This window comes from Oryctolagus cuniculus, chromosome 1, assembly GCF_051225735.1.
Source record: "Oryctolagus cuniculus isolate XC-2025 breed Fujian yellow rabbit chromosome 1, ASM5122573v1, whole genome shotgun sequence".
NCBI lineage: Eukaryota > Metazoa > Chordata > Mammalia > Lagomorpha > Leporidae > Oryctolagus > Oryctolagus cuniculus.
Window position 1 is genome coordinate 90,908,913 of NC_142867.1, and position 24,595 is coordinate 90,933,507.

The following is a 24,595-nucleotide window of genomic DNA, read 5'->3' on the forward strand; positions in this document are numbered from 1 at the left end:
CATGTTTGTTAAGTCTCCTTGTGTTTGTATATTTTCTAAAGTTTATATTGTTGTTTATTCCCAGCTTCTTTCCATTGTGGTCAGAAAAGATACATGATATTATTTCTTTTATTTTAATTTTAGGAGACTTGTTTTGTGGCGTAGAATATGGTCTGTGCCAGAGAATGTTACATGCACTGATAAAAACTATGTATTCTGCAGCAGAGAGATAAAATGTTCTATAGAAATCTATGAGGTCCATTTGGTCTGTAGTTTAAATTAGCTGTGCTATTTCTTTGTTGTCTTTTTTGGAGGGGCCTGGACTGACTGGTCCATCCACCAATGAAAGCAGAGTATTGAAGTATCTCATTATTATTGTATTGGAACTTATATCTCCCTTTAGATCCATTAGCATTTGTGCTATGAAACTGTGTTCTTTAATATTGGTTGCATATATATTTACTGCAGTCACAGCTTCTTGTTGAATTGACACCTTAGTCATTATGTAATGGCTTTGTCTCTTTTAACATGTTTTGTCTTAAAGTTTATTTTTTATATGAGTATAGCTACACTTGCTCACTTATGATTTCTGTTTGCATAGAATATCATTTTCCATCTTTTCTCTTTCACCTTGTGTATATACATTTATTTGTGAAGTATGTTTTTTTGTGGGAAGTACTAGGTGGGTCTTTTTATTTTTAATCATTTCAACAAGTATGTATCTTTTAATTACAGAACTTAGTACATTTGCATTCAAGATTATTATTGATATATAATCATATGTTCCAGCCATTTTCTCATAAATTTTCCTGTAGTTTGTTTTGAACTTACTCTGCTCTCTTAATAAGAGGCTTTCTGCCTTCACATTATTTCATGATACTGATAGTTTTCTCTGTTTCAGTATTAAATCCATATGTATCATTTGTAAGTCTGGCCAGGTATTTACAAATTCTTTCAAGTTTTATGTCATGGAGGTCTTTTTTCACCTTTGATTATGAATGAGAGTTTTGCAGGGTAAAGCATTCTGGGTTGCCAGTTTGTTTGTTTGTTTGTTTTCCTTTGTGGACTTGGACTTTATTTATTCATTCTTTCTAGGCCTGTAAGCTTTCTTCTGAGAACTGCTATCAATCTGATGGGCACTCCTTTAAAGATGATCTGGCATTATTCTCTTGCAAATTTTAGATTATTCTCTGTATGATTTACTTTTGAAAGTTTAACTGTAATATGCCTTTATGAGGATCTTATCAGTCCTGTTTGCAATTGTATGTGATTCTTGTGTTTTGATGTCCATATATTTCTCCAAATTGGAGACATTTTCTGCTAGGTTTTCACTGAATAAATTTTCTAACTCATTCCTTTTTTTGCCTTCAGGAACTCCTATGACTCATATATTTGTTCATTTGATGATATTTCCTGGATTCTGAACATGTGTTATTGTTCTTTCTATATTTTTCTTCAATTTTTTGACAGATTTCCACTTTTTTAAATTTTAATTTGGCTTACTATACTTCATTTTTAATACTTCTTTTTGATTTTTAAAATATCTGTATCTCTTTGCAGAAGTTCCCATTCAGCCATGTACTGATTTCCTTATTGAATGAACTGTGTCTGTGATTTTAAGTAACCTTACAATCATTCTTTTGAAATATTTTCCAGACATTTTATCAGTCTCCTATTCTTCACAGTCCAATATTAATATATTATGGTGTTCCTTTTGTAGAGTCATATTGTCTTCCTTGTTTTTGTTTCTTGTGTTTCTATGTTGATTTTTGTGCTTCTGGGAGATCTCTTGTTGATATATCCTCTGGAAGATTTTTTTTTTTAATTTTATTGAAGGCCTTATTCCTGGAAATGTGCCTCTAGGTCTTGGTGGAATGCCTAAAGCCTACAATTGAGATCCAGGAGTGTTTGCTGGTTGGTGCCTTGAGCTCTGTCCACCATTTGCAGGTGGAGCAAAATCTTGAGTGGAGCATTTCCAGCTACAATGAGTAGGGGAGGGGATTTTGGAGCCATCTTGTGTGTTCACAGTCCTAACTCTTCTCTGCTACAAGGATGCACCAGCTGATTCAGAGCTTAGAATAAGCTCCTGGTGCCCGTGCACCTTACCTACCCAGGTGCATGCACTCCCCTGAGCTCAGACCCATTCCATGGTGTATCTCACCACTCCATGAGATCAGTCTTCAGTATGCAGGGACCTTTGAGTCTCAGCAGTCAGACTGAGAAGGTTCACAGCAATCTAGACATAGCCCAAGACCCTCTCAGCTCCTTGGCCTTTGCCCAGAACGCCCACAGTCACAAGATGCAGAGCCTTTGCATTCTGTCCTGCAAGCTGCCTGTCCTTGGTTCCAGGGACCCCTAGTAGCAGCGGCACAGCTGTTGTTCCCCAAGTCAGATCAGAGTTCACCTGTGACTCCACCACCACACGTTGAGTCTGGTGCTTTGTTGTAGTGAGACGAGGGAGTCAATATGGCCTTCCTTCATGGAACAAAGTAGTCACCAATACCCCTGCCAGCTCTCCAGGATGAACTAGGAATCAATGGATTCCAGAGAATTCTCCCACAGTCAAAGTTACCAGAGGCAGTGGCCATGGCATCTTCTTCTCTACCTGATAAAATGGTGCTTCCCAGCAGGGAGCCAGCTGTGTAGGTACAGAAGTGACTGGGACATGCTGGTTGTGCTTGTCTTACCCTCTCTCCTCACTGCCCCGTGGGGTCTCTGTTTTTTTCTGTCCATTCACTGCTGAAAGTTTTTCTCATCCAGTCCCCTGGGAACATGGCTCTTCCTTTGTTTTTCTGGTAACTTTCTATGGCAGAGGTGAGGGTGGGTTCTCACTATTCAGCCACCTTGGTTCCCCTGGGGGAAAATATTTAGGAGGTATGTTCTACTAAAGTTAAATGTCTCTCTCCAAACTTGTAAATCTTCAGTGTAAGATAAATAAGAAACAGATTATAGAAATTCAACTTACATATATTTTCACACATTGACTCGATAAAACCTGAAATACTGAAAATCAAAATCTGATCTACTTTTTCCTTTTCTCCAGCAATATCATGTATCCAATACAAAATATACACGTTTCAATGGCAATCATAGTATACAACTTCACTGCAAGTATATCCCTTTGAATTGCTTTCTTTTCCTTAATGGAAACTTGTGCTTTTAGTTTTGATTACATTTGAACCTGTGACCCTTCAGGTGCTTAAAATGGAAAGAGTGTTGGATAGAGGGCAAAATGGTTGAGTCTGGTTCTCAGTTCTTCCACTCTATTGTTGTATAATATTAGAAAAAGATTAACTTATTTGATTCATTATTTTCTAATTTTAAAGTAGATATGACATGCACAGTTACATGTTGTGAGAAATAATTTGGTAGTAAGTCCTAACAGCATAATAATTTGTAATTGTGTACACAGTCTTCTTTTCTTTAACAGCAAAATCATTTATTTGAATAATTGAAATTTATATGGAGCATTCCATGATGTGAAGCATTCCCTGATGTTTTTCTTGCCTTTCTCTGTTTGTATCTCAGTGTACAATTAATGATTTCTTTCCATGTCATCCCATAGTCTTTGTGTATTCATTTGACTTAACTGGCATGATTGCAGTTATTTGCTTATCTGTATGTTCCCTAATAATGGTGAAATCTGAAAGCATGGGTTCTATACCCTGATCAATGTGGAAATAGAATTATAACAAAAAATAATGTCACATAAGGAGATTGTACAAATGGGTAAGTAATTTATTGGCCAAAGTATTTAGGGAATATTGAGTTTTTTTGGTAAAATTGAGCTTTTTAGTATGACAAAATGAAAGAGGTTGTAGAATACTTGGAGTAGCATAATCCAAAGCGTGCTATAAACCTAGCCACTACTGCAGACAAGCTCTGTGGGGCAAAAGTTCCAGGTAAGAAGATTAAAATATTCTGTGTTACTAGTTATCCTGGTTATGGATGCCCAAACCATGTTTATTGGTTTTTTGAGAGATAGGTTAAAGGGTGGGGGGGAAATGAGGCAAACAGGCAGAGCTCCTCGCCTCTCTCTGCTGATTTTACTCTCCAAATCCCCACAATGGCAGACCCGAGCCAGGGTTGGATCCTGAAGCCAGGATTGTCATGCAGTGACTCCAGCTATCACCAGAGAGGTGAGGTGGTCTAGGCTTACTTCATCTAGGCTTGGTTCCATGTCATGGATTTTAGTCATGTCTGCTTCACTTGTCTCTTATTTCTCTGGGATTAACAGGACATTTGTGGCAGATATCTGTCATGGATATGACAAAAAAAGGGAAAACAGAAACATATCATGTATCTTAAGATTAGACTTTCATCTCACATAGTACCCTTTCCTTCCATTTTCTGTTGGCTAAACAAGTTGCTTAGTTGAGCTCAGTAAAATGGAGAGAAGAATCACACTCTAGAGCACCTCAGAATCTCCTGACCAGGAATATGGATACAGGGAGAGGTGAAGAATTACAATGTGACTCAATGGTGTGAAATTTTAAATATATAACTGGGGTTTTAGTAACAAATGTAAACAAGCAGGATTATTAATGCAAAGATATGTTAATGAAAACCTTATGTGACCATCATCATCATCAAGGTCAAATGATGTGGATCTTTTTCATGCTTGTTTCAGTCTTGCTTCTCAGTACAAATAACCTAGCTTTGTTCTGTCTGCTGGGATGATTCTTTCATACTTTCCTTCAAGGCTGAGTAGCATTCTGTAATTCAGGCTGACTGCGAGCCAAGTTTCTTCCCTGTGTAGACCCTTCACCACAACTCTATTACCATTAGCTTTCGATTTTAAGCATTATAGCTGTCAAGCAGTGCTCCCTATGATGGCTTTGAGTTTGCTTTTCTGTGAATAATAATACTGTCATGAATTACGTATCACTTATGCAATCTTAGATATTTTATATTCTGTATTTCCTTATCCCTATGGTCTTTATATAGATCTTTATTTAACCAGGAGACAGGCATTCTCAACTTATATTCAAAGTATAATCAGAATTATTAAAATTTTCTTTTACCTTTAACGTATCTTGCTTCATTGACCATTTAATTTTTAAATCTTTATGAGAGAGAGACACAGACACACACACACACACACACACTGAAAGAGAGAGAATCTTTTGAGTCATTCATCAAATGCCTGTAACAGCTGGATTAGGGCCAGCCCAAAGCCAAGCGCAGGGAAATTAATCCGATCTCTGAGATGGATGGCAGGGACCCAACTTTTTGAGCCATTACCTGTTGCCTCCCTGGGTGCATATTAGCAAAAAGCTGGAATCAGAGCAGAAATGCAACTTGAACACAGGCACTCAATATGGGATATGGGCATCACAGGCAGGGTTTTAGCAGCCATGGCAAATGCTGGTTTCTCATTTCATTTTTGTGTGTAATTTGAGAAAAGAATGACAGAAAAACGTGGATTAATATGTACTTGAAGCAGTGCTGTGGCAGCCTGCATGAGGAATCTGACTGTAGCTAACCCCAGCTGCATCGTGTTTTACCACTTGCTGTTCCAATGCTTCTCTACCAAAATGGAATGGATTGTTTGAAGGAAACTACATAGTGTTATGCATATGTAAGCCTGGAAAATAAGTGGCTTGCCCCTTGCAGGGTGGAAAATAGTCCATAAATACTATCTCTCCCATCGCTTGGGCAAACATCTCTACTATGCTTTCTACATGGTCCTCCCAATAGTTGCTTGTAGAATTGAGTCTCGCTTCCCACAGGGATGATTAGTTAGATAATATACCTTTGGATAGACTTTCCTCCCTCACCTGTCTCATGTTATTCAATCCTAAATTATGTTCCTTGGGGCAATACCGCAAAATGAGTTATTCAAATGTAAGCCTTTGTCTTTAAAATTAAAAATTAGTTTATTATTATGATAGGCAGAACTTACATCTTAATTCTGAGAACAGGTAAATATGTAGATGTATTCAACGACAAGCAAGTCCATAGTCCAACAAGTCAAAAAAGCTATTCAAAGCCATTTCTGGGTTTATATCTCCTTTACTCACAGTGGTAGTGAGAAATGCACAAGGAACAGACACTAGCCCCCTACAGCGATGGAGCAACAAGAGATAACCCACCTTTGTGTTTGTGGTGACTATCGGGCACACACACAGACATCTACATACATCCACGCATAGTCACTACAGCCACACACCCACATGCAGCCACAGCCACATGTCCACATCTCGTCACAAGCAGCTGCATGCAACCATGCCCCCTCAATTGCTTATTTGTGCTTTACAGACAATAGTGTCCTGGAGCAGAAGCACTGTGTATCAGACTTGTGGGCAGCTAGTCAAGCAGGTGCTCCTGTGGGTTACCATGACACTGCCTATCAGAGAGAGACAGAGATTGGAGCAGAGATAAGATGGCAAAGGCAAAAGGCCTGGGGAATTGATAAACTCCATTTTCCCCACCGTAGGTTGCAAACAAAGAGATTGAAGGTTTTCAGGGAGTTAAGGTTCTTGATCAGTTCACATTAAATTGGGAAAGAGTGTGTTGGATCATTAAGGTGAATTCAGTGGAATCAAGTGAGTTCTTAAAAGTGAGCAGGAGTGTAGTCAGTCAGACGGAGACAGGGCTACCGAAGAGAGACTCAGAATGCAACATTTCTGGCTTTTCATATAGCAGGGGCTGTGGAAAAAGGAATGTGGGTAGCCTCTAGAAGCTGAAAATGCCAGAAAACTCATTTTCTCCTAGAGACGCTAGGGAGAAGGGCCCCGCCGACGCACTGATTTTCTTCCAGCAGCACTTCCACCCCACGGCACCATGAGTAAGATCTGTCTTGTTGAAGCTGCTAAGTTTGTGAGAATTGTTGACAGCAGGAGTGGAAAATTAATAAAACAAGGCTTATGTTGGTTTTTGTAAATGATTTTATTCATTTACTACTTGAAAGGCAAAGAGAAAGAGAGAAGTATCTTCCGTGGTTCATACCTTACTGGGCCAGGCTGAAGCCAGGAGTTCCATCCAGGTCTCCTTGACACTCAGCTCACGTTCTGCTGCCTTCCCAGGCACGTTAGCAATGAGCTGGATTGGAAGTGAAGCTGCCAGAACTTGAACTGGCGCTGCAATGAGGGAATCTGGCGTCCTAGGTGGTGGCTTACCCCATTGCACCACTGCGCCTGGCCTCAAGGCTCCTGTTTGTTTGCATGTGTTATTTATATTTCCAGTTGAAGTCAATTTATTAGTTCATATTACATTTTGATGGCTCAACTTAGGGAAATTTTATACTAGTTTAAGGAAAGTGCCATTTTTTTTACTGTTTTAAATCAGATTTCTTTTGTTTTCTCTTGATTAATCATTGAGGGCTTAAAAATTTATGGATCCAATCACTCATCCAAAAGTTGTGTTTGAACTCATGGTTTATTCAAGTTTTTCAGCTAACAGCTTAAGTCAATTAACAATTATTCATTGTCTGCCATGCACTATATAAAATATAAGTTGAAATGCCTTTGAAATTAATTTGTCCAATTGAGATAACAAAATCATACAAAACTGGGCAGTAGCTAAAAGTTAAAGATATAGCAAACATTAAAACAGCTAAAACCTTTCAAATATATAGACCAATTTTTGCTTTTGAGTTCTTTGCCAACAGAGATAAAGAACAAAAATACTAAAAGTAAGTAAAATCAGGGGCATTCTAACTTAAATTTAGTTAACATACTTAAAAATATAACATATTTGAGCCTAGAAAATGATAGATTCATGTCTTTTTCATTTCTCTTAAGATTTTCTTTAGTTGGGGGCAGGTGCTGTGGTGTAGTAGCTTAAGTCTCTACCTGCGGTGCTGGCATCCCCTATGGTCACCCAGATGGTCCTGGCTGCTCCACTTCAATCCAGCTCCGTGTTCATGGCCAGGGAAGCAGTACAAGATGGGCCAAGTGCTTAGGCCTTTGCATCCATGTGGGAGACCCGGAAGAAGCTCCTGGCTCCTGGTTTCAATCGGCCCAGCTCTGGCCTTTGTGGACATTTGGAGAGTGAACCAGCAGATGAAAGACCTCTCTGTCTCTCCCTCTGTCTGTAACTATTCTTCTCCAATAAATCTTTAAAAAAAAATTACCTGAAGGCAAAGTCAGAGAAAGAGAGAAAGAAAATCTTTGATCCGCTGATTAATTTCTGAAATGTCCAAATATCTGCAAAAGCTGGGGCTGGACCAAACTGAGGCCAGGAATGCCATTGCATTCACCCTTGTGGGTAACATGAGCTCAAGTATTTAAGTCATCATGCACTGCTTCCCAGGTTCATTAGGAGGGACCTGCATTAGCAGAGTAGCTGAGATTCAAACAGGCCCCTCTCTATGGGACATGGTGTCCTCATCAGTGGCTTAACCTACTGCACCACAGTATACACCTATTAATTGTTCTTATTTACCTTGAGTAAAATATTATGATTTTATCCTTTCTAAAATTATGCAGTTCTAAGAAATGCAAAATGCGGTTCACAAAGTGTCATGTAATTGTAAACAGAATGGAAAATTTTCTCATGTCCTAACTTAAAGGGCTAAGTGCCATTGAATCTTGAGAGATTTTTAAGTATCTGGCTTTTCTTTTTGTTTTGAAAGCAAATTCAAGGAAAAGGGTTTCTGATTGTACATTAAGATTCAGGTCATTTCCAGTGAGAAGGGGAGAGAGTCAGGTGAGAAGGAAAAGAAGAGAGGAACAAAGAGGAGGATTGTAACATCTATAAATAGAGCCAGGGAAATCTTGCCATGTGACTTACCCCTTTTTAATACTCAGAATAGAAATAACGCTTACCTTCAATATTACTTTGCATCTTCTCTGATGATGACAGTAAAGCTCATAGAGACATGCAAGTAAGATATGTTCTCGGGCAGTCATCATGGTAAGAATACAGGGGTCTTCAATCCCTTTTGATACACAACCCTTTGGGTTTCAGGAAAGTTCAGATTGCAAACTGTTTACTAATCGGTTTGTCTCTGGGGAAGAAAATGTAGATGTATTCCATTTGATGAAGGAGTTGTATCCCTGAAAATATAATACAGGAATTTCTCACTTGGATTTTTCATTTGTCTGATGTAGTAAAATGGAGGGGGATTTACCATCTGTAAAACACTCGACTGTAAATATTTGTTAAAGCTTAAAGAGCTCATTGTAAAGGCGATGTTAACTGTGGTTTCAGATTTTCGTGTAACATTTTGTAAGATAACCTCCACCCATCTGAAACCTTCCTCCATTCTTTATTTTTTATAACCTTAAAGTGAAATTTCACATTTGGAGACATGCTTTGCAAGGATTATAAATTAATACAAATAAATTCTCTTCTAAAATGGACACTTTTCATTTTGAAAGTATTATTACAATGCTCCGCCTCAATACAAATATACTTTATAACGGTATATTGACGAGTATAAACTTTGTGAAAATGCTTATGCAGTTGTTTCTGCACAGATAATCATTAATTCATTCAAATACTTACACATCCAAATTCAAAGATTTCATAAAATAGTATTTCCACTAAATTTCTGACAGTATGGAGATAGAAAACCATATATAGATAACAGAAACACGTCAGATTAATATAGCACATCACTCTGAGACGTTTTGCTTAGATGAGGCTTCAGGAAATTTTAGAGTCTGACATCACTTACTGCCTTTTCTCTCTCTAATCATTAAAATATTCATGTTATTTAACAATATTGACATACCTCCTCCCTATCACAGAATGATTACATTAATCATCAAAGGAAATTTAGTGTTAGAATGGAAAATATTTTTTTTCCCTCTTTCTGGCCATTTTGTCAGAAAATCATGACTAGCTTCAGGCCAAGACAATACTTACCATCCTCATTCCACACCAGTGATCAGTGAGAGAAGAGGGCTAAGAGCCAGCACTGAGCACATAACCGCGGCGTTTCTCTCCAGTGCTGAATGCCTGCTCCGTCCCCTGCAGTAAGGTAGAGGACCTGCAGTGAGCGCTGAAGAAAGCTCTGCAGTAGTGTGATGCAGCTGCAGGAGAGCTGGCATGGACGTGCTCAGCGCTGAATCCACGTTGCTTTGAAATACTAAACCTACAGTTGCTTGTAACTTTTATTTCTGAGGCGTTTTTAGTTTATCGTGCTGAACGCTTGTGCTTTCTTAGCTTGACTGATATGATGGAACATATTGATCTGAGAGTTAGGTGGACTTATTTTATAATGAAGAGGTGTTCATAACCTAGGCTTACTAGATCTCCATTTCAATAAATTGCATTTTTTGACAGGCAGAGTGAGAGAGAGAGAGAGACAGAGAGAAAGGTCTTCCTTTTCCGTTGATTCAACCCCCCTCCCAAATGGCCGCTACGGCTGGCGCACTGCGCAGATCCGAAGCCAGGAGCCAGGTACTTCCTCCTGGTCTCCCATGCAGGTGCAGGCACCCAAGCACCTGGGCCATCCTCCACTGCCTTTCTGGGCCACAGCAGAGAGCTGGCCTGGAAGAGGGGCAACCGGGACAGAATCCGGTGCCCCAACTGGGACTAGAACCTGGGTGCCGGCACCGCAGGCGGAAGATTAGCGAAGTGAGCCACGGCGCTGGCCAATAAATTGCATTTTTAAACAAAAATCTGTATGTTTTAAAAGTAAACTTAATAAACTGTTTTTTATAAATTTAGGATGAATATCTGGCAAATTCAAGTATATCAAATAATAAATACTAAGACACTCGAGAGTTTACATGTTTTCCTATTTATTGAATAGTGTCAAATAAAATAAATCATAAAAATTTCTGGCATATCATGTTTTCTTGTGTGTTCTATGGACAAAACAGTTTCATGTAGTTCAGTATTACCCATGATTCTACCTGCTAGAGCCATCTCTGCCGGCTCTATGCTCACAAGGCCCAGAACACATTGATGCCTTCCTGAGTGCCCCACTCCACGGTATTAGACTTGTGATTCCAGTAATCCATATTTTACTTCCTCTTTGTTCTTTCTTCTGATTTACTGGATTCCAGTCTCAAATTGTGTAGAATGAAAGTGTTTATTGTTCAAAGGGTGCAAAGTTTGAGTTACACAGAAAAACCAAGTTCTGGAGTTGTAAGGTTCAGCATGGTGACTGTAGTCAATACTATTGTATTGCATACCTGAAATTTGCAAAGAGGCAGATATTGAATGTTTTGACAATACACATAGATGCATCAGTAATTATGGGATGTAATATGTTAATGGGGTTAATCATTTTGTGATGTATACATATGTCAAAACATACTTTAAAATATCTACAATTTTTATTTGTCAATTATAACTCCATGAAGTTGAATTTACTTTTTTGTTCACAAACAAATTGTTCTGTGGGAGAAGTAAGGGATTTCTGAACCCTTGTCTTCATCAAATGTTTTTCATCATACCATCTTATTGACTTTTTCTCTGGTTACAGAATTATGGCTTGAAATTATTTTTGAACTTCATTCCAGGGCTCCTTCTGCTATGTGAATGAAAGGTGATTTTTGATGGTGTGTATCCTCCCCTCTGAGGTCTTTGAAACATAAGATATTTGCACAAATATCACAGAGAGAGAAGGAGAGGCAGAGAGAGAGGGAGCGATCTTCCATCCGCTTGTTCACTCCCCAAATGGCCACAACAGCTGGAGCTACGCTGATCTGAAGCCAGGAGCCAGGAGCTTCTTTCGGGTCTCCCATGCGAGTGCAGGGGACCAAGGACTTGGGCCATCTTCTGCTTTCCCAGGCCATAGCACAGAGCTGGATAGGAAGTGGAACAGCTGGGACTTGAACTGGCGTCCATATGGGATGCTGGCACTGCAGGCAGTGGCTTTACCCACTATGCCACAGCGCCGGCCCCATCAAAGTTGTTTTGCTAGAAAATTTTTACATCATTTTAGTAAACAAGTAGAGTTCCCTTAAATATCTGTTGTTTTTTTTTTTTTGGTAAAAAGTTGTTTCCTTATGTGATAAATTATTACTCCCTCCAAGCTAAACAAAAACAATAACAAAAACACAATATTTTAAGCTACTTTATAGGTGATAGGAAATGTTGTCATCTATGAAATTAGACCTCCTTGTAATTGTTAATACATAACACATAAAAGTGAGAAAATGATTTTTATGGCTGATAGTCTTGGCAAACAGGATCAGATCACTACTTACTAAATTTTAAAATTTTTTGCATTAAATAATATTTGAACATATACATTATATAATAAAACATACATTAAATATTTTTGATAAATGATTTACTTTTAAAATGTATAATTACTTGGCTCAATTTGAAAGAATCTTCATGCCAAGAAATATTCCATATAACTGTGTAACATCCTGCACATAGTATTATAAAATGATATACATTAAAAAGTAAGAGGTTTCTTGCTGTAAATAATGATAAAAGCCTAGGTTAATGAAGTTAGCTCTGGTTAAGTTGTTTCAAATATGTCTTTGTTAATAATAATGTCCTTCCCAAAGCCATTGAGAATATTAATTAAATTTCTGCTTAGTTTTACAATAATGTTTAATTAGTCCAATAGCTTTTTAAAGCGTAACAAGTTGTAAAAAGAGCAGTACATTGACAAAATGGTTAATGGCAAATTGGTAGCTGTCAGATTCTTGATCCCTTGAATGTTCATTGGATGTGTGGAAAAGTGAAATGCATCAAAACCACAGCATTTATACACAGGCTTTGTTGACTCAGAGGTTAGTGGAATGCAATTCAAATGAATTCCTTTCTATATTGGAAGTGTATAATACAAGATGGGTTTAATAGTATGTGTAATCTACATACTGAAGCTTTTCAATAAAGGTAGAAATTTCATTTACAGTACCTTTACCATGGTTATTTGAAAATGCTTTTGCTGAGAAACACCTTAATCTCTAGCAATATAAAATGTGCCCTAAGGTGCATATGGATTTACATCTGTTTGTAGGAAAGTTAAATTAATACCTTAGGGAGGTGTTCTCTACAGAGTCTAATTATTACTAAGCCATTACAATAATATACACCTTCTTGAATAAATATGCAATAGACTTATAAACAGAATTTCGATTAAATTACAATTCCTAGGATATGAGAAAGTCACCTGTTTTATTGCACCATATTGTAAGAACATATTTCATTCCAAAATTAAATCTTTTTTAATGGAAAAAAGGTAGTATGTCAACATTTCATTTTATTTAGTCTAAGAAACCCTCAACTTTTAAATGATCAATTGTGGAGGAAATGACACATAAAAGTCATTCTAATGATGTCAATCAAAACAAATTGAACAAAATAAGTGAATTAAACTTTTTTACTTTAAAAATTATAATTGTGCTTTTTTCAAGTATGTTACTTGAAAAACTTTGGGATAAAATTATTAGTTTTGGATCAAGAGAAATGAAAAATTTTATGGTACCAACTGATAATTTTTTTACTAAGTATTTTTTCTATATATTTCTCTTAAAATAGAAGGTAATAATTTGATAATGATAAAAATGTAAACTTTAAAATTGTTACCTAATTTTGCTAACAATGTTGCAACATGTTTTAAATGTATGACAAAAGTATAAACATTTCCATTAGGATACAATAAGGGAAGAAAACATTTAAGTAGGAAATTTGCTAATATAAGATATTAAAAGACAGGAAAATCTATCTATTTTTAGTGACATTCTCTCTATTGTGAACAGTAATACTGATAAAAAGGTATTAAGTTCTAAGTCAGATCCTTTGACATATACCATATGAGGAGACCCATAATTTAAATTTTTTGCATGTAGTTGGATAGATCAAATTTTAGACTGATGAAATGAAACAAAAAAAAATGACTAAGACAGTTACCATTCTAGAAGTCAAAACCTTTCAGAGTACCATCTATATATATAAATATATGTATATATATATATATTTAAGACTTTTTATTTGAGAGGCAGAGTTACAGACAGAGTGGGGGAGAGAGAGGTCTTGAATCTGCTGGCTCACTCCCCAAATGGGTACAAAGGTCAGAGCTGGGCCAATCCGAAGCCAGGAGCCAAGAGATCCCTCCGGGGCCCATGCACTGGGACCACGCTCCTCTGCCCTCACAGGCCACCAGCAAGGAACTGGATCGGAGGTAGAACAGCCAGGACTCCAACCAGCGGCCACATGGGATGCTGGCGCCTCAGGCGGAGGCTCAACCTACCATTCCACAGCTCTGGCCCCATCTTCATTTGTTTATAATAAGGATAAAAAAAAAAAAAAAAGATACAGTGTCACAGTCTGAACTCCAGAGCTGACTGGCCCCTCCTTAAGGTTTTAGCAACTACTACCACTACTACTACTACTAATAATAATGTCCTTTTGAAGGGTTTGAGAATTACTATTTGGAACTTTCCATATTTTGTTTAATAACAGCTTACTTTAAAGGTTTCAAATAATTAAATATTCCTGAAATAATTTTTCTTAAAAAATAAGATTTTCATGTCAAATAACAGTGAAAGAGAACTCCCATCTCTATCTTTATCTTCCATTATTCTCATTTGTACCACCCCTTCCTTCCCTCTTTGTCAATTTTTCTCTTGTATTTCATCCTATTCCAATTTTTAGTTCATGTCTATAATAATAGGTCTGGAAACTGATTTTACCTATTATTTAGTTAGGTGAAGACAAAATTATTTTAGTTCATGTGCCAGTTCCTGTAACTGCTGTCTGTAGGTACAGGCAGAGAATTCAGAAGGTGCAAGCTTAGCAAGGAAGGCTGCTTAGATGATGGATAATCTATGTCAGAGATTGAAAACAGTGTATGTATTAAGTAGCTTTCACTTCTTTTTTATCTTATGTATTATTAATTGATTCCCATTCCTAAGTCCCACTATGATTATTGATGCATAAAAATAAAAATTAGGAGTATAATTTTTAGTTGAATTTAGTGTATGTAAAATTACAATCATGTAAAATTTGTTCTTAACTATTTCATGTAGTACAAAAAGATTCCTTTTTTCCTCTGATAACTTGTTCTGTGTTTCTTGAGTTAATAATTGTCTAACTTTTTTTCCTGGATGGCATGCTTTAGAAAGGGGAAATCATTGTCTGTTTTTTTTCCACTGATGTAATCTAATGTGTCTAGTAAAACACCAAAGCATATTAAAGGTCAGTTGACATTTTAAATATTTTTCCTTAGGGTGGTTGTTTATTTAGCCTGGTGCTGAGATGCCCCTTCCCCACATAGAAGTGCCTGGGTTTGATTCCCGAGTCTGGCTCCTGACTCCAGCTTCCCACCACCCATGTGGGAGGCCTAGTTCATACTTAACTCTTTGCGCCTGGCTTCTAGCTTCTAACTCAGACTCCAACCTAGTCCTACCATTGCAAGCATGTAGGGTAGGAATCAGTGGATGGGAGTTCACTCTATTAGTCTCTCACTCTCATACTCTATGCGTCTGTCTCACATAAATTTAAAAATAATGTATTATCTAAATTCTAACCGAACTGTAAAATTCTCCTTGTAGTCAGTTACACCAGCTAACTTGTCAGTTTCATTTTAATTCTTAGGGGAATATTGCCTAAGTCCTTTACAACTTTTCTGTCTGTGCAGCTTTTCTTTTGGCCTTTTGCATGATAATAGTCCAAGGTTTTCCCTTTTGTAGTTGTTCTGGAATTTTTGTCCCTTATTCTGTGTATTTTATTTTGTGAATTGCATGACGCACTTCTTTTGTTTACTTGTGTGGGTGAAAATATTCTTGAGTAACTTCTTATGAAAGAATGCATAAAGTTTTTGGGATAGCACTGTATACCCAAAACTAGCTACCTGACAGGGTACCTGATATTGAATTCTAGCTTAGAAAATATTTTCCATAATTTTTGACAGTTCCTGCTTCCTTGCCATCCAATTTACTTTGTCATGGATACTTTATCTGGTTCACATTCCAGAGAGGATATTAATAGTTTTTCTTTTCTTTAAGTTATATTCTAGTCTATTAAATATTTTCTCTGATTTCTTGTATTTTGTTTTGTTTTGTTTTAGTTTCCTTATTTATTTAGAAGCCACAAGTGATGATTTGTTTTCTATTTTTAATTGAAATGCTTTCATAAGTGAAGTAAAAATGAAACTTTCCAGACTGAAAGATTGACTGTTGTCTGATGAGGCAACCAATTTGTTTAATCAATGGGAGACCGCTGTTTCAATAAGGCATTTGTTTTCCCACTGGATAATATAGTTTCTGGAAAGGAGTCAAACAAATATTTTCCCAGGCTGGGTTGTTAGTTGGAGTTGAAGTATTCTCAGAACCAAGCTGGGAAGACAGAAGCTCACCATTTCGTATAAAGACTTACACATAACATCTGTGATTTCAGTGTGGTGCATCATCTCTTATCTCATTTATGTCTATTATTTCTGAGTCCAGAATCTTTGATTCATTTTTTTTGCTGAGGGCATTTTCAGTATGGATTGTGACAGAAGTTGCCTGACTTTATAGAATAAAGGGAAGCGGTTTCTTGGGGGATACTTATATATTTCACGTGCATCCTTTCAATACTCCCAGCATTGAGAACACCAACCTTGACACTTCTGAGGTATTTCTGTACATCGCATCACTCTGCCATTGAAGCTAACCGGCAGCTACTCTGATCCTTCTCTCATTCTGCCCTGCTTACTTCTTACTGTCAAGTATTTTCAGTCTGCTCTGTCTTTACTACCTGTCCTTACACTCAGTCTCCTTCCATTCAAGTACTAACCAGGCCTGACCCCGCTAAGCTTCTGAGATCAGACAAGATGGGGAGAGTTCAAGGCAATATGGTGGCAGACAGACTCACAATCTTCTAAATTGTATTGGCATCTTGTCACTTCCAACCCTTCAAGGTATATTTTTTTTTAATTTTAGAAAACTGGAGAACTCTGTGATCAATCCATCATCCTTTATTCTGTTGAAGCACTAAATAAATAAATGTTCAAGTGGAAAAGGATCCCACAAAAAATCTAATTAGGTAACTTAAAGCATTAAATATCCCCAGTATTCCAAACAAGTTATAAATGAAAGCTTAAAGTACTGTTGATCATTAATTAAATATAGGCTACATAAAACTGTTTCCAAGACAGGATGTTTCCCTGTGTAGAAATTTCAGTTTTGATGAGAGAAGAATTAACGTCTCAAAAAAATTAAAGACCATAAAAAATGAGTGTGACAAAATGCTAAATTCCATGAGTCGGTGAGCTGAACCATAGGAGTTCAGGAAAGAGCAAAATCAAAGGATTCTAGAATGCCTCAGGTGACTGACTTCTGTACTAGGTGAGACTGGTATCTGATTTGCTATATATTTGTGAGACAGCTTCTGGACTTTATAATTGTATATTCAATTAAATATTTGCTGAAATATGAGGCAGGGATCTGTACAAATTTCTTTTCTATAATCCCAAACATTACTTTGAATATTCCTACCATATTGAGTGTCAGTGAGTCCTGGGGATTTATTTTGCTACAATGTTTGGGAATCAAGTCTAAAATGAGTTTGTCATTTGATAATTTATTCAGCAAACATTTTTGAATCCTACTGTGTGCCAATTTCTCTACTTGCTAATAACAATTACAATAATGAAAATTGCACAATTACTGCCATCAGTAAATCGGAGGAACTAGCAATTAAACAAGGTAGACTGATTTACTGTAATAAGTATTGCAGTAATAAGTAGCACACTTCGAAGTGGTGGTGAAAGACAGCCCTCCCAGAGGATGTAGAGGTTGATTTGAATATAAAAGTTAAGTGTCTGTCAGATAAAGGAGAGAAATGCAGTGTTGGCAAGAGCATATTCAAAGTCAGAGTCTTGAGAAAGCACAAAAATTGAGGAAATGAAGTGTGGTTATATTAGAGAAACACATTGTTTGTACAAAGAACTTTCAAGTTTAAGTACCAAAGGTTAAAAATAAATGTATGGGGCCCACTTGGCTAATCCTCTGCCTGCGGCGCTGGCATCCCATATGGGCGCTGGGTTCTAGTCCCAGCTGCCCCTCTTCCAATCCAGCTCTCTGCTGTGGCCCTGGAGGGCAGTGGAGGATGGCTCAAGTGCTTGGGCCCCTGCAACCCTGTGGGAGACCAGGAGGAAGCACCTGTCTCCTGGCTTCGGATCGGCTCAGCGTGGGCTGTGGCGGCCACTTGGGGGTGAACCAATGGAAGGAAGACCTCTCTCTCTCTCTCTCTCTCTCAGACACACACACACACACACACACACAGTCTGTAACTCTACCTGTCAAATAAATAAATGAAAATCTTTAAAAAAAATGTATGGAATATATGAGGTTAAAGCACTATATGGGATTGTTACCTGGACTAGTTACACAAAATTGTATCTCCTGATATCTGTGTGTGAACTTTGACAGAGCCTTTAATTTGTGTAATGAATGTACTGGTTTGGGACCCTCCAGCTCCAATTCCCCTAGTGAGAAGTTAACCAAATCAGGAAGGCCCACTCAAAGATGTTTGTGAAATGTGAGAGACTTCTCATCTCCTCAGTAATTTGATGTCCCTCTGGCAATCTGGTGGAAGTTTTTCCCTTCCCACCTTAGAACTTTTAACATATTACTTCAGATGTGGATTCACTCACTTCCCAGACTGACAAAGCATTCTGGGTATCAATAATTAGCTGATCCTTGGAATTCCAGCGATGCCGTAAACTTTGATCATCATCTAACCCAACTACCCACCTCATGCCTTAGTCTACTCCACAGTAGCTCTGCCAGAGGGGCCATCACTACTGTTCTTGAATATTCGAAAGCCATCCAGGAAGGTACTCTCATAGAGTTTTAGGCTTCTCTGACTAATAAGCATTTCTTACACCATCCCTTTTGTCATGGTCACAGTTTTTATGACTTTGAAGTTTGTGATTCAATGGGAACTGTATTGGAATTTTGTATTTGAAAAGTAGAGATAATATTTCTGGGGCCAAGCCCAGTGTGTGGCTCCTAGACACTTGAAATAGCATCCTGATTGTGTTCCCTTTAGAGTCTTGAAGGTAGAAATCAAAGTACTTTCCTTCCACTTCCAAGTTTATCTTCTGAGTGTATAACATCCTATAATTACGCTTCATCCAAGACATTTTTTAAGTCCAATCAGATTACAGTTTGCTCCATTTAAGCTTTTTGGTTTTGTGTTTTGGTTTTCATTGTTTGGTTTTTTGCTTTTCATCACAGAAGACAGAAGTTTTAAGGAGAAGTGGGAATGAGTTGTCTAGGTCAGCTCCTGTCACTTCAAGAACTTGTGTGCATCAGATGTCACTGAGAGCTGTTTAGAAATGTGGATTACCAGGTATCTCACCTAATTGTAGAATGTGCATTTTACCAAGATCTCCAAGTGTTTTCTTTGCCCATTCACTCAGAGAAGCACTAGTGTGAGTAGGAGAGAAAAAATCAATAAAGGAAATGTGGTAGGATTGTCCAAAGAATCTCTTGCCAGCTTGAGATAGAGGTTTTCTTTTATAATGAAATCTGTTTTGTCAGACATCTTCAGTAAACATCCTAATCAAGATTTCCTGAAAATCTTTTAGGCCTTTGAAACTTAACAACTCTGACCAAATCGGTACCTCTCCCAGGCTGTTGCCATCTCAGTAAAGGCATCACAGGCTCCTCTGCTGCTCCAGCTAAATATCCGAGGGTTGATCTTGATTTTCTTTTAGCCTCTCCCAACTATGTTCCAACCCATTAGGCTGACCTGTGGACCTTACCAGCCAGATCCACACTAAATCCACTTCTTTCCATCTTCCTCAAAGAAGACAGTCCTGCAAATACTGTCTTTTCCATGCAGTATACACTCTGACTTTCTACTGAGTAATTGTCCTCAGTACACTTAATTGCTGAGACATGCCGTAAGTTAAAACAAACAAAAAGACAACCGCAGCAGTCTTCCCTTAACTACCCTATTTCTTTGCTTCCTTTAAAAGTAAAGCTCCAAAAAATGTATGTACTTCATTTCTCTAATTGCTTTCCTTCCGTTTTCTCCTGTTAGTTCCAGTAATAGCCATTTTCAAGATCAGAACTAATCGTTGCATTGCCTAATTGCAGGTAAATCTTAGTTCTCATCTTACGTACAAGACCACATGTATGTGGTTTTCCTTGAACCACCATCTTCCTTTGGCCTCTGTGATAACATTTTTTCTTTAAATTTTCTCTTTACTTAATTGGTTTGTCTTCCCAGATTTTTGCTGGAACCTCACTGTCTAAACTTCTAAGTCCAGAGTACTTTAGAAGTCCAGAGTACTAGGATCTCTACTGTCCTACACCTGTCTATCACATCTGTAAGTCCACTCACAGCCTTTCTGGCTTTTCATACAGTGGGTGTTCTGGATTCCCAGAAATAAACCTTCAACCGGATCTTTCTACTCGCTTACAGTCCTGGACATAAATAGACTGTGTAATTTATGTCCAAATCATGATACATTGGAATATGAAGAGTAACAATTATTCTAAGAAAGCATATTTAAACCAGGACTGATATTGATAAAACAGTTTTTTATAATCACCGCTTCTATATGCATTTGCCTACTTACCATATACATTGGGATTTTGTGAGAAAGATGCTTAGTTTTCCACAAATAACCTTTTCTCTCTTTTTTAGTCATGAAACTTTATGTTCAGTTGAACAATTATTTTAGTATAAGGAATTAAATTTCTAAACATGTTTTGTTCTTGTACATGACGAGGTGACTATGAACAATAAATGAGTTGATGTGTGTTATTAAAGATCAGCTTAGAAAAAAATGTAGAGCCGGCGCCGTGGCTCAATAGGCTAATCCTCCACCTTGCGGCGCCGGCACACCGGGTTCTAGTCCCGGTTGGGGCGCCGGATTCTGTCCCGGTTGCCCCTCTTCCAGGCCAGCTCTCTGCTATGGCCAGGGAGTGCAGTGGAGGATGGCCCAGGTGCTTGGGCCCTGCACCCCATGGGAGACCAGGAAAAGCACCTGGCTCCTGGCTCCTGCCAGGATCAGCGCGGTGCGCCGGCTGCAGCGGCGGCCATTGGAGGGTGAACCAGCGGCAAAGGAAGACCTTTCTCTCTCTGTCTCTCTCTCTCACTGTCCACTCTGCCTGTCAAAAAAAAAAAAAAAAAAAAAAAAAAAAAAAAAAAAAAAAAAAAAAAAAAAAAAAAAAGAAAAAAATGTAGAGGACATGCCAATGTTTTATCATGTCTGTGTTCGTCTGCCTAGATTGTGAATCAAGGAGCTATGCAGAATCCATATATTCAGGTCAGCAGTATAAAAATGTGGAAGGAACATGTATATTGACACTAAATAAGCCTCTTTTTTAACTTGAAAGATAAAATAATATCTAATACCCATAATTAATGTAGTAGTCATTAGAGTTGAATCTAGTGCCCATTAATAGAGGTCTTAAATGTATTCACTATTTGACAAATAATTTATTACGTAACTGCTACTGTTTTAGAAATTTCAGATATAACACTAAACAGAAAAGGGCCCCTCAGAGCTTGTGTGCTGGCAAATGTAGTTTTACAGCATATTCTACTGAAATTATAGCATAGTAAGTAGTGTTATATAGTAGGATAATAAGGAAAAGGGGGAAATAAAAGTTGGTGAATACAAAGGGAGTTTACAAATCCTTGAGAGTCTCACTGTGATACTCTCTTCAACAGAGTAGATCTTAGGAAGGTTACACTTGAGCAAGGAGTTGAACAAGATTAGTAGTTTATTCATGAAGTTCCCATTCGGAAGAGGATTCAAAGCAGAGGGGGTAGAAAGACAGAGACCCCGGCACAGCAGTGTGCTTGTTTGAGGGGTAATTAAGAGCCAGAATTTACAATTTCAGGTCATGGTAAAGACTTGGGGTTTGCTTTCATTAAGAGAGAGGGCTATAGAAGAATTCTAAGAACAAAAGTGTCATGATCTGACTTGGATTTTAAAAGAATCTCTCCAGCTGTCAACTTAGAATTTTTTTTTTTATCTTTTATTTAATGAATATAAATTTCCAAAGTACGTCTCATGGGTTACAATGGCTTTCCCCCCCATACCGTCCCTCCCACCCACCACCCTCCCCTTTCCCACTCCCTCTCCCCTTCCATTCACATCAAGATTCATTTTCGATTATCTTAGTATACAGAAGATCAGCTTAGTATACCTTAAGTAAGGATTTCAACAGTTTGTTCCCACACAGAAACATAAAGTGAAAAATAATAGATGATTTTTTTTTAAATGATGATGAAATCAGATCAGACCTATTGTCATGTTTAATCCCAGTGAGAGTCAAGTTGGGAATTGATAGTTTCTTTTCTTTTTTTTTTTTTTTTTAACAGAAGATCAGTTTAGTGTACATTAAGTAAAGATTTCAACAGTTTGCACCCCCATAGAAACACAAAGTGAAATATACTGTTTGAGTACTCGTTATAGCATTAAGCCTCAGTGTACAGCACATTAAGGACAGAGATCCTACATGAGGAGTAAGTGCACAGTGACTCCTGTTGTTGACTTTACAAATTGACACTCCTGTTTATGGCATCAGTAATCTCCCTATGCACCAGTCATGAGTTTCCAAGGCTATGGAAGCCCCTTGAGTTCTCCGACTCTTATCTTGTTTAGACAAGGTCATAGTCAAAGTGGAGGTTCTCTCCTCCCTTCAGAGAAAGGCACCTCCCTCTTTGAAGACCTGTTCTTTCCACTGGGATCTCACTCACAGAGATCTTTTTGCCAGAGTGTCTTGGCTTTCCATGCCTGAAATACTCTCATGGGCTTTTCAGCCAGATCCGAGTGCCTTTAGGGCTGATTCTGAGGCCAGAGTGCTATTTAGGACATCTGCCATTCTATGAGTCTGCTGAGTATCTCACTTCCCATGTTGGATCACTCTCCCCTTTATTTATTCTATCGGTTAGTGTTAGCAGATACTAGACTTGTTTATGTGCTCCCTTAGCTGTCAACTTAGAATTAACTGAGACAGTAGGGAGTGTAGGGCAAGGGTAGAAGCAAGGAGATCACTTCCTCAGTTACTACGCTGATCAGGAAAGTGATGATGATTGTCAACTCAGTAGACCTGAATGAATGTTTGATTTATCACCACTATCCCCCTTCCAAATAACTCTTTCGGCAGACTCTGTACAGCTGTGAATAGCCAATTCTTTCCTGAGCTTAGGCCAAATCATTTGGGTTCATCTGGAATCATTTAGAGATGCGAGTTCAAGGATGCTTGTTGATACACAGTTTGAAACCTGCTCCTGAGGCATAGTTGCATCCCTGTCCATCTCAGTTTTGATTGCCCAGTCATTGTTAAAATTGTGTATGATAATGCAGTTTGCTTGTAATAAATTCTCCTCTATGCCAAAGCTAATTCACCCTGGGGTTTCTATTGCTAGAACACTTCTTGTTACCAATTTTTTAAAAGATGTATTCATTTATTTGAAAGGCAGAGATACAGAGAGCAGGGGTAGAGAGAGAGCAAGAAAGAAAGAGAGAGAGAGAGAGAGACCTCTGCTGGTTCACTCCCCCGATGGCTGCCTGCAATGGCTGGAGTTGGGATGATCAGGAGCTAGGAGTTTCCTCTGGGTCTCCCATGCCAGTGCAGGGATCCAAGGACTTGGGCCATCTTCTACTGCTTTCCCAGACTATAGCAAAGAGCAGGATTGGAAGTGTAGCAGCAGGACTCGAACCGGCACCCGTATGGGATGCCAGCACTGCAGGAGGCGGCTTCACCCACTATGCCACAGCACTGGTCCCGTTGCTAATAAGTTTTTTAAACTTAATTCAGATTACTAATACTTGTTATCTTGAAACAAAATATACTTTATCTTAAACAGCCATTTGTAGTGCCTACTATGTGCCATTGTAATTCAGACATTGATACTGAGAGTGTTGGCCTGTTTTTTTCTTCTCTTTTCTATTTTATTCTATAAGTATTTCTTCACCAAGAGAGATGAGCACAATTTTATAATTCAAATTCTCACTGTTTCTAAACTGCATTATTCTTTTTGCCCGGATAATAATTATATGGATTGGAAAAAATCACAAATAATTGCAAGTTAAAGCACAAAACAGAACGAACAGTTGTGACGTGGTACAGATCAGAAACTCCAAGAGGGTTGAATAATACCTGAAACACTGTATGTTCTTGTAACTCCATGTAGATCAGCACTGAGATAATACAAAGGTTTAAATAAGAGAAGAAGCCCAAATAACTCTTTCACCTGACGTCCAATGATTTTCTTGAAAATATCAGTTTCTGAGTCTATCAATAGATAATCCAGTGCAGAAGTAGGATAACTGGCTCTGAGAATAGCCCATTTTCCTACATTGTATGTAATTTACAAGGAACTGAAGAGTTTTGGCAAGCAAAAGAAATATTGAATTAGTTTGAAATACAGGTTAATATGACTCAGAGGGTTTATAAAAAGAGACAGACATTACTATTAGGAAACAGTCATGATCAAATTCCATGTCAGTATAATTCTAGCATTCAAACAAATACAGCTTTGCTGATGATGTTTAATCTTTTATGGATCACCTGAGTTTTCCAAATAATTTTAATCTAGCCTTAAAAAGTTACATATTTCAAATTTGTTCAATTGACAATGGAGAATTTATCTGAGGAAAGTTTTGAATTTTTATGCTTTTGCAGAGACATTGATAAAATATAAAAAAGTTTATTTTTATTGTTCTGTTCCTTAGTTTATTAGGGAGTACCTCTGATCATTACAATGTATTTTCTATTTAAAGACTGGAAAG

The 24,595-nt window shown here is 37.8% G+C and overlaps 1 protein-coding gene across 2 annotated transcripts in view; it reads left to right on the forward strand.

Annotated features, from left to right (window-relative positions):
* CNTN5 (contactin 5) overlaps positions 1-24,595 on the forward strand; it is a 1,376,886-nt gene that overhangs the window by 179,641 nt on the left and 1,172,650 nt on the right. The gene's annotated exons all lie outside the window — the stretch shown is intronic.